Source organism: Odocoileus virginianus, chromosome 3 (genome assembly GCF_023699985.2).
Source record: "Odocoileus virginianus isolate 20LAN1187 ecotype Illinois chromosome 3, Ovbor_1.2, whole genome shotgun sequence".
In the NCBI taxonomy this organism is placed as follows: domain Eukaryota; kingdom Metazoa; phylum Chordata; class Mammalia; order Artiodactyla; family Cervidae; genus Odocoileus; species Odocoileus virginianus.
In genome coordinates, this window is record NC_069676.1 from 15,612,127 (window position 1) to 15,621,880 (window position 9,754).

Here is a 9,754-nt window from a genome sequence, read left to right on the forward strand (position 1 = left end):
ACCCACTCCAGTATTTGTGTCGAAAAATCCCATGGACAGAGGAGCCTGGCAGGCTACAGTCCAAAGGGTCACATGGGGTCGGACAAGACTGAGCAACTCAACACACAGTGGCTGATTTCATGCTGCTGTATGACAGAAATCAACACAACATCGTAAACAATTATCCTGTGGTTAAAAATAATTTTTAAAAATATATTTCTGATAGCCATTATTTTCCTGTTTGGGACTGTTTTCAAGGCTTCTTTTGTTAATGCTTATGTATTTATTTGGCTGTGCCAGGACTTCAGTTGCAGCATGTGGAATCTAGGTCCCTCACCAGGGATGGGCCCCAGGCCCCCCTGCACTGGGAGTGTGGAGTCTTAGCCACTAGACTACCAGGAAAGTCTCTGTTTTCAAGGTTTTTTTGTCTTAAAAACATGAATGTCCCAATCCAAAGGCTCAAAATAGGCCATCTTTTAAACAAAGAGGTGATGATTGACAAAAGGCTATGAATACAACATGTAACCAGTTGATACAGACCTAATAGGATTTATCAAAATCAGTCACATCTAATAACACACCTGAAGTGTTCTTGTATAAAATACCATGTGAAGAAAAGAAGACTTTATCAATGTCTAAAAAAAGTGGGTTTGTTCATAGACAATCTGGCAAATTATCATAAGAAGTGTTTCCTGAGACTTCCCTGGCGGTCCAGTGGTTAAGACTCCATGCTCTCAATGTAGGAGGCACAGGTTTGATCCCTGGTCAAGGAACTAAGATTCCACATGCCACGCAGCATGGCCAAAAAAAAAAAAAAAAAAATGTTTTCCTGAGACATAAGTTAAAGCAACATTATTCTTGAACCCTTTCAGTTCGACTTCCCACTCAATAAAATAGCTGAGGATCTGAAACTGAGAAAGTATATATGAGTACAAACAGCTTGTGAAACTTAATACATTTCTAAACTCTTTTTAAATTTATGTTTTAATTGGAGGGAAATGTAAAGCTACAATGTGGTGTTGGTTTCTGCATGTGTGCTTTAGCACTCAGTCGTGTCCTACTCTTGTGACCCCATGACTGTCGCCCGCAAGACTCCTCTGTCCATGTGGATTCTCCAAGCAGGAATACTGGAGTGGGTTGTCATGCCCTCCTCCAGGAGATCTTCCCAATGCAGGGATTGAACCCAGGTCTCCTGCATTGCAGGTGGATGCTCTGCCATCTAGCCACCAGAGAAGCTCTGTTTCTGCCATACAACAATGCGAAGTCGGGCCACAATCATGCGTACATTCCCTCCTTCTTGAGCCTCCCTTCTCTTGCCCCACCCCAGCCCTCTAGGTCATCACAGAGCACCAAGCTGGGCTCCCTGCTTTTCACAGCAACTTCTCACCAGCTATCTGTTTTACACATGGGAGCGTGTATATATATATATATATATATATATATATGTCAATGCCTCTTTCTCCATTCATCCCATTCTCTCCTTCCCTCCCTGTGTCCACAAGTAATTTTTTTTCTTTTTTGCATTATCAGCGGGTCTTACTGATTTAACAACCAACTTACCCACTCCATTTGCATTTCAGATGGGTGAGGCTTCTCTGTACAGGTGCCTGTATTGTCTTCGATCCTATGCTCAAGGTTGTCTCACAGAACAGTTTTCTTCCCATTTTGCAGTACTTTAGCCTTCCTATTAGCAAAAGAGGTGACCAGCCCCATAGACCAAAGGGACTACAGTCCCAGGATGGGGATTTCCTCTTACTTTTTGTTTTCTGACCGAGCTGCATGGCATATGGGAGGGAGCTTAGTTTCCAGACAGGGATTGAACCCACGCCCCCTGCACTGGAAGTGCAGTCTTAACCACTGGACCACCAGGGAAGTCCCGCCTCCTCTTACAATTTTTTTATTTTGATGTTTGGAATTCTTTTGTTGTTTGAGTTTTGGGTTTTTTGGTTTTTGTTTTTTTTTTTTTTTTTGCTTGTTTGGGGTTCTTTTTGTTTGTTTGTTTGTTTTTAATAGAAATAAGAGCTTCCCAGGTGGCGCTAGTGGTAAAGAATCTGCCTACCAATGCAGGCGACACAAGAGACATGGGTTCAATCCCTGGGTGGTGAAGATCCCCTGGAGGAGGACATGGCTACCCTCTCCAGTATTCTTGCCTGGTGAGGAGTCCTATGGATGGAGGAGCCTGGCCGGTTACAGCCCGTGGGGTTGAAAAGAGTGGGACACAACTGAGTGACTGACACTACCACTACTACTAAAGTTGACTTACAGTGCTGTGTTCGGATGTTTGGGACTCTTGATGCCAAGTCTATTTATTTTATTGTTTTGAGTATGAGTTTATACACCCTTTCTGTGTTTCCTGTCTAGAGAAGATCCTTTAGCATTTGTTGGAGAGCTGGTTTGGTGGTGCTGAATTCTCTCAGCTTTTGCTTGTCTGTAAAGCTTTTGATTTCTCCTTCATATTTGAATGAGATCCTTGCTTGGTACAGTAATCTGGGCTGTAGGTTATTTTTTTTTTCATCACTTTAAATATGTCCTGCCATTCCCTTCTGGCCTGAAGAGTTTCTATTGAAAGATCAGCTGTGGAAATCCTCCTGTGTATTATTTGTTGTTTTTCCCTTGCTGCTTTTAATATTTGTTCTTTGTGTTTGATCTTTGTTAATTTGATTAATATGTGTCTTGGGGTGTTTCGCCTTGGGTTTATCCTGTTTGGGACTCTCTGGGTTTCTTGACTTGGGTGATTATTTCCTTCCCCATTTTAGGGAAGTTTTCAACTATTATCTCCTCAAGTATTTTCTCACGGTCTTTCTTTTTGTCTTCTTCTTCTGGGACTCCTATGATTCAAATGTTGGGGCGTTTAACATTGTCCCAGAGGTCTCTGAGGTTGTCCTCATTTCTTTTAATTCTTTTTTCTTTTTTCCTCTCTGTTTCATTTATTTCTACCATTCTATCTTCTACCTCACTTATCCTATCTTCTGCCTTCCATTATTCTACTGTTGGTTCCCTCCAGAGTGTTTTTTATCTCATTTGTTGCATTATTCATTATATATTGACTCTATTTTATTTCTTCTAGGTCCTTGTTAAACCTTTCTTGCATCTTCTCGATCCTTGTCTCCAAGCTGTTTATCTGTAACTCCATTTTGTTTTCAAGATTTTCACTATCATTATTTGGAATTCTTTATCAGGTAGATTCCCTACCTCTTCCTCTTTTGTTTGCTTTGGTGGGCATGTATCCTGCTCCTTTACCTGCTGGGTATTTCTCTGCCTTTTCATCTTGTTTATATTGCTGTGTTTGTGGTTCCTCTTTATTGTGGAGGTTCCTCCCTGTGGGTGGGGTTGGACGAGTGGCTTGTCAAGGTTTCCTGGTTAGGGAAGCTTGTGTCGGTGTCCTGGTGGGTGGAGCTGGATTTCTTCTCTCTGGAGTGCAATGAAGTGTCCAGTAATGAGTTTTGAGGTGTCAGTGGGTTTAGTGTGACTTTGGTCAGCCTGTATATTGAGGCTCGGGGTTATGTTCCTGTGTTGCTGGAGAATTTGCGTGGTATGTCTTGCTCTGGAGCTTGCTGACCCTTGGGTGGTGCTTGGTTTCAGTGTAGGTATGGAGGCGTTTGATGAGCTCCTATCGATTGATGTTCCCTGGATTCAGGAGTTCTCTGGTGTTCTCAGGATTTGGACTTAAGCCTACTCCCTCTGGTTTTCAGTCTTATTCTTACAGTAGCCTCAAGACTTCTCCATCTATACAGCACCGATGATAAAACATCTAGGTTAATGATGAAAAGTTTCTCCACAGTGAGGGACACTCGGAGAGGCACAGAGAGTTACATGGAGAAGAGAAGAGGGAGGAGGGAGACAGAGGTGACCAGGAGGAGCAGAGGGGGAATCAAAGGGGGAGAGAGCAAGCTAGCCAGTAATCACTTCCCTATGTGCTCTCTACAGTCTGGATCCCGCAGAGATGTTCACGGAGTTACACAGAGAAGAGAACAGGGAGGAAGGAGACAGAGGTGGCCAGGAGGATAAAAGGGGGAACCAAAAGGAGAGAGACAGATCCAGCCAGTAATCAGTTCCCTAAATGTTCTCCATAGCCTGGAACACACAAAGAGATTCACAGAGTTGGGTACAGAAGAGAAGGGGGAGGGAGGAGATAGAGGTGATCTGGTGGAGAAAAAGGAGAGTCAAAATGGGGAGAGAGAAATCAGGCCAGTGATCTCGCTCCCAAGGGAAAAATGGGTACTGAAGATTGGGTTCTTCAAGATACAAAGTTGATAACAAATACCAAAAAGCAAAGATTGAAAATCTAGAGTAGAGGTTAGATTCTCAAAAATATAATATTAAAAAAAAGTCACAAAAATTATAAAATATATATATGTGAAGTTTGCTTTAAAAATAGGGCCCTTTTTTTGCAAGGTAATAGTAGGTTATAAAAATGAAAATTAAAGGAGTAATAGAGGACTTAAAAATAAAAAATAATAAAAAATAAAAAATTTTTTTTAAATTAAAAAATGATAATAGTGAAAATACACCTAGGAGTTTCTCTGGAGCTGTTGTGGATAGTGTGGGGTCAGTTCATTTTCAGATAGTTCCTTGGTCCGGCTTGTACTTCTCATGGCCTATAGGCCCCTTCCTATGTAGTCGGTGCTAACTACAGGGTTTTAATCTATTGCACCTGTCACTTCCAAAGCGGTTCCCTCTTTATTTTAGGTTCTTCTGTTTGCTGGTCTCTTCAGTGTCTAACTTCCGCCCTGACACAAGGGGGGCGGTGGTGTCACTCTTTTCAGGCTCCCTTGTTCAGCTGTGCTGTGGGGCGCAAGGAACACCGCGAACAAACATCCCCGGCGTGTGCTCCCAGTGATTCAGGCACACTGCGCTCGCCCCCGCGCTCGGCGTGGGTGCTTTCCCAGTCCACACCGCTCAGGCTCCAGGGTGCTCTGCTGGGAACTGACGGGCCCCTGGGTTGCACGCCCTGCCGAGGTCTAAGCCGCTCAGCTTCAAGTTCTTCGGTGCTCCGCAAAGGCGCAGACTCGGTTGGGCCTGCGTTTTGTGCCCTTCCCAGGTCCGAGCAGCTCAGGTCAGCAGGTGCTTGGGGGGCGCAGTCGCCCCGGTTGGAGGCTGCGACTTATCGCCTCCCCCGAGCCAGCCGCCCGGTTTCCTGGGTGTAGAGTGGCGCGCCTTTTCATGTGGGCCGTGCGTCTCTTCTGGGGAGCTGATCTCTGGCTGCGACCGTCCTGGTGGATGTCGACTATCCAGAATCCCAAGAAGTCTTGGTTAGCAATGAGGCCTGCTTGCAGTTTTGTACAGAATGCCTCTCTGGGGCCCCAATTGTCCCTTTCCGGCTCTGGCTGCCCTCACCTGCCTGCCTCCAGCAGGGGATGGGTCGGCCCGCAGCCAGCTAGCTCTGCTCAGTCCTTTGTTCTGTGAGCGGACCTGGTGGTGTCTTAGGTTAGGGCCTTTTGCGGGGTAGCTCTCCCACACTCTCAGTTGCTATCTCAAGCTAGTTCCCTCAGATTGCCCTCGGGGCTTTCAGGCCCGGTTCTTAGCCTAAGCAATGCAGCCCGCGCCTCCCTGTCCAGCCCCTGCTGGCTAGTGGGGGATGTGAGCGTCTGGGCTGCTGCTCCGCTGGGAGTTGCTGTTAGGCACATAATCTGTGGGGTTTAATTATTTATTTAGTTTTCCTCCCAGTTATTTTGCCCTCTGAGATTCCAAGGCTCCCAACAGACCCGCTGGAGAAAGTGTTTCCTGGTGTTTGGAAACTTCTCTCTTTTTTAAGACTCCTTTCCCGGGATGGATCTCCATTCCCACCTCTTTGGTCTCTCTTTTTATCTTTTATATTTTGTCCTACCTGCTTTCGAAGACAATGGGCTGCCTTTCTGGGTGCCTAATGCCCTCTGCCAGCGTTCAGAAGTTGTTTTGTGGAATTTGCTCGGTGTTCAAATGTTGTTTCGATGAATTTGCAGGGGAGAAAGTGGTCTCCCCATCCTATTCCTCCGCCATCTTCTGTGTCTCCCCTGAGGCCAAGTCTAGAGCAAGGTGTTCAGGACCTGCTGTGCCCAAGGAACAGATAAAGGACTTCTTGGTGACTGATGCACAGATGAGAAACTTAACACACAATAACAGAAGTTGGTTGTTACTAAAGCACGTCCTACTCTTTTTCTGTGCTTTCACAAGCAGATTACATCTTCTTCAGTTTGCCCATGCCTCCAGCTCCTTTGTAGTTTTAACTCTGCAGTGTCCATGGTGCTTATGTACAGAATCAGTTTAAAAGACTGTCGAATTCCTTTTCTCTTGAAAGTGAAAGTCACTCAGTTGTGTCCGACTCTTTGCTACCCCATAGACTATACAGCCCATGGAATTCTCCAGGCCAGAATACTGGAGTGGGTAGTTATTCCTTTCTCCAGGGGTCTTCCCAACCCAGAGATACAACCCAAGTCTTCCACATTGCAGGAGGATTCTTTACCAGCTAAGCCACCAGGGAAGCCCAAGAATACTGGAGTGGGTAGCCTATCCCTTCTCCAGTGGATCTTCCTGACCCAGGAATTGAACCAAGGTCTCCTGCATTTCAGGTGGATTCTTTACCAGCTGAGCTACCAGGAAAGCCCCAGAGCAAACAGTTGACCCTGACACAAGTTTTTTTAAAAATTTTATTGGAGTAGAGTTGATCTACAATGTAAGGTGAGTTCTAGGTATACAGCAAAGTGAATCAGTTATACGTATACATATATCCACTCTTTTTTAGATTTTATTCCCATGTAGGTCATTCATTACAGAGTATTTAGAAGAGTTCCCTGTGCTATACAGTAGGTCCTTACTAGTTACCTGTTTTACATACTAGCGAGTATGTGGATCCCAAACTCCCAATTTATCCCTCCCTTCTTTCTCCTCCCTGGTAACTATGTTTGTTTTCTCCATCTGTGACTCTATTTTTGCTTTGTAAATAAGTTCATTTGTACCATTTTTTCAGATTCCACAATATCATATGATATTTGTCTCTGTCTGACATACTTCATTCAGTCTGACAATCTCTAGGTCCATCATGTTGCTGCAAATGGCATTATTTTATTCTTTTTATGGCTGAGTAATATTCCATTGTATATATGTACCACATCTTTTTTATCCATTCATCTATCAGTGGACACTTAGGTTGCTTCTACATCCTGGCTATTGTAAACAGCATTTCAATGAACATTGGGTGCCTGTATCTTTTCAAATTATAGCTTTCTCCAGATATATGCGCAGGAGTGGAATTGCAGGATTGTATGGTAGCTATATTGTTAGCTTTTTAAAGAACCTCCATCTGTTCTTCACAGTGGCTGTACCAATTTACCTTCCCACCAAAAAGTGTAGGAGGGTTTCCTTTTCTCCATACCCTTTCCAGCATTTATTCTTCATGGATTTTTTGATGATGGACATTTTAACCAGTGGGAAGTGATACCTCATGGTAGTTTTCACTTGCATTCCTCTAATAATTAGTGATGCTGAGCATCTTTTCATGTGCTTTTTGGGCTATCTGTGTGTCTTCTTTGGAAAAGCTCATCTATTTTTCACCTGGTCTCAGGTGTATCTGAAAGATTACCTTTCATCACTCTCTGCTATCACTTGTAGGGGGTGTTCTGGATCATCCCTGTGTTTTGCAGGTTTGTTGGGAGAGGGAGCTCGGGGAGGCTGTGCCACTGTGGAGAGGTTGTGGGTTACCAGGATGCCTCCAGAGTGGTCCCTCCCTTGGCTGCAGGAAATCATCCTGGAGCCCCGCCCATGATGCCTTGTGGGCATCTGCAGTGGCAGCGCTTCACTCTGGATGAATTTCTTGCTGCTCCATATGGACCAGGGTACCATTGTGACCAAGAACTCCTTATTCACACAGTTTCTTAAGCCTTCTGGGATGCAACTTGTGATTGCCAGGTAGGTCTCTGCTCACTCGACCATGCCGTGGGAGGTGTACAAATGAGAGATCTTTCAAGGACCCTGAGTGAAGCTGTAAGGCTCCGATCAGTGCACTCCCAAGGGCCACCCCTCTATCCTGCCTTCCTTGAGGTTTGGAGCTAAGGATTTCTCATCCCCCAGTCCCTCAGGTGTCTCATTCACTAGGGATGCTCCATACCTCATCTGCTCTTTTTTAAAAAAAAAAAAAAAAACCTCAAATTTTACTCATGGTACAGAAGTTTTTCATAAGCACCATGTTGGTAGAGAAAAACACACAGCCTACAACTCATCCTTTAAAACCAGAACAGCCAAGTAAAAACTCAGTATTTTTTTTCACTGAAAGTCAGTATTATTTTTACTTGAAAAATTAAAACACAAACAGAAAAAAAAATTAAGGTACACATTGGGAACGGAACTACTATGGTTTTTGTTTCTAGGGATGTGACATCCATGCTTTCTGCTCAGTGATGTTCTACCAAACATTGTGCTAAACCAGTGTAGGAAACCCAAGCAAACAGATGACCAGTGAGGCTGTCTGCTATCTCCTACTGGTGCTGAGAGTGACCAGTGGAACACTATCAGGATGAAGTTATTTTGACAGAAAGAAGCGAGTGCAGAGGGCTTCCCTGGTGGACCATTGGTTAAGTATCCTCCTTGCAATGCAAGGGACACTGGTTCAATCCCTGGCCGGGGAGGATTCCACATGCCATGCAACAACTGAACCTGTGCACCACAGCTACACAGCCTCCACTCTGGAGCCCACGAGCTGCAACCACTGGAGCCCACGTGCATAGTCTGTGCCCTGCAACAAGAGAAGCCACCACAATGAAAAGCCATCGCCACGCAAGGAAGAGCAGCCCCCGCGCGCTGCACCTAGAGGAAGCCCGAGTGCAGCAACAAAGACCCAGTGCAGCCAAAAAGTAAATTAAATAAGTAGATACAATCTTTTTTTTTTTTTAAAGAGAAGGAAGTACAGAGCCCTTAGCCCAACAGAAAACCTAAAGAGCTGATTTACAGAGAAAGCATTTTAAGCAAACTTGTGCAAACACCAAGGTGCTTGGCGAAAAGAATGCCTTTTAGTCTACTTCGACCATGCATTCATTGGTGTCAGTAAAATAGGACCACCTGCTTTATTTTGTTGTTGTTGTTATTTAATTCTTTCGTTTCTTTTTTTTTTACTTTACAATACTGTATTGGTTTTGCCATACATTGACATGAATCTGCTATGGGTGTACATGTGTTCCCATCCTGAAACCCCTCCCACCTCCCTCCCCATCCCATCCCTCTGGGTCATCCCAGTGCACCAGCCCCAAGCACCCTGTATCATGCATCAAACCTGGACTGCCCATTCATTCCACATATGATAATTTACATGTTTCAATGCCATTCTCCCATATCATCCCACCCTCACCCTCTCCCACAGAGTCCAAAAGACACCTGCTTTATAGTAAAGTCATTGACGAGGTGGTGGTTATGTCTGTGGAGATTACAGTGGAAGGAGACGACAAGGAGACCGCTCTGATAACAGTAAGTCCTGAGGGGCACAGACCATCTGCAGGCCCAGGGACTGCTCAGTCCTGTCCTGCAAATAAGGGTCATAAAATACGATGCTGAGGGATTTTCCTTGGGGTCCAGTGGTTAAGGCTCCGAGCTCCCAATGCAGGTGGCCCGGGGGCAGATCCCTGGTCAGGGAATTAGATCCCACATACGGCAACTAAGATCAAAGAATGCAGGGGATGCAGGCTGATTCCTCAGATCAGCTTGATGTTGTGTATTTATGTGCCTGAATTTGGCAATAAGGAGATCATGATCTGAGCCACAATCAACTTCCGGTCTTGTTTTTCCTGACTGTATAGAGCTTCTCCATCTT

The 9,754-nt window shown here is 44.8% G+C and overlaps 1 long non-coding RNA gene across 1 annotated transcript; it reads left to right on the forward strand.

Moving 5' to 3' along the window:
* Positions 1–6,592: 6,592 nt before the first annotated feature.
* LOC139034319 (uncharacterized) lies at positions 6,593–9,017 on the forward strand. The gene is made up of 2 exons (XR_011486720.1): positions 6,593–7,863; positions 8,322–9,017. It is a non-coding gene; the product is annotated as an uncharacterized lncRNA (long non-coding RNA).
* The last annotated feature ends 737 nt before the right edge of the window (positions 9,018–9,754 follow it).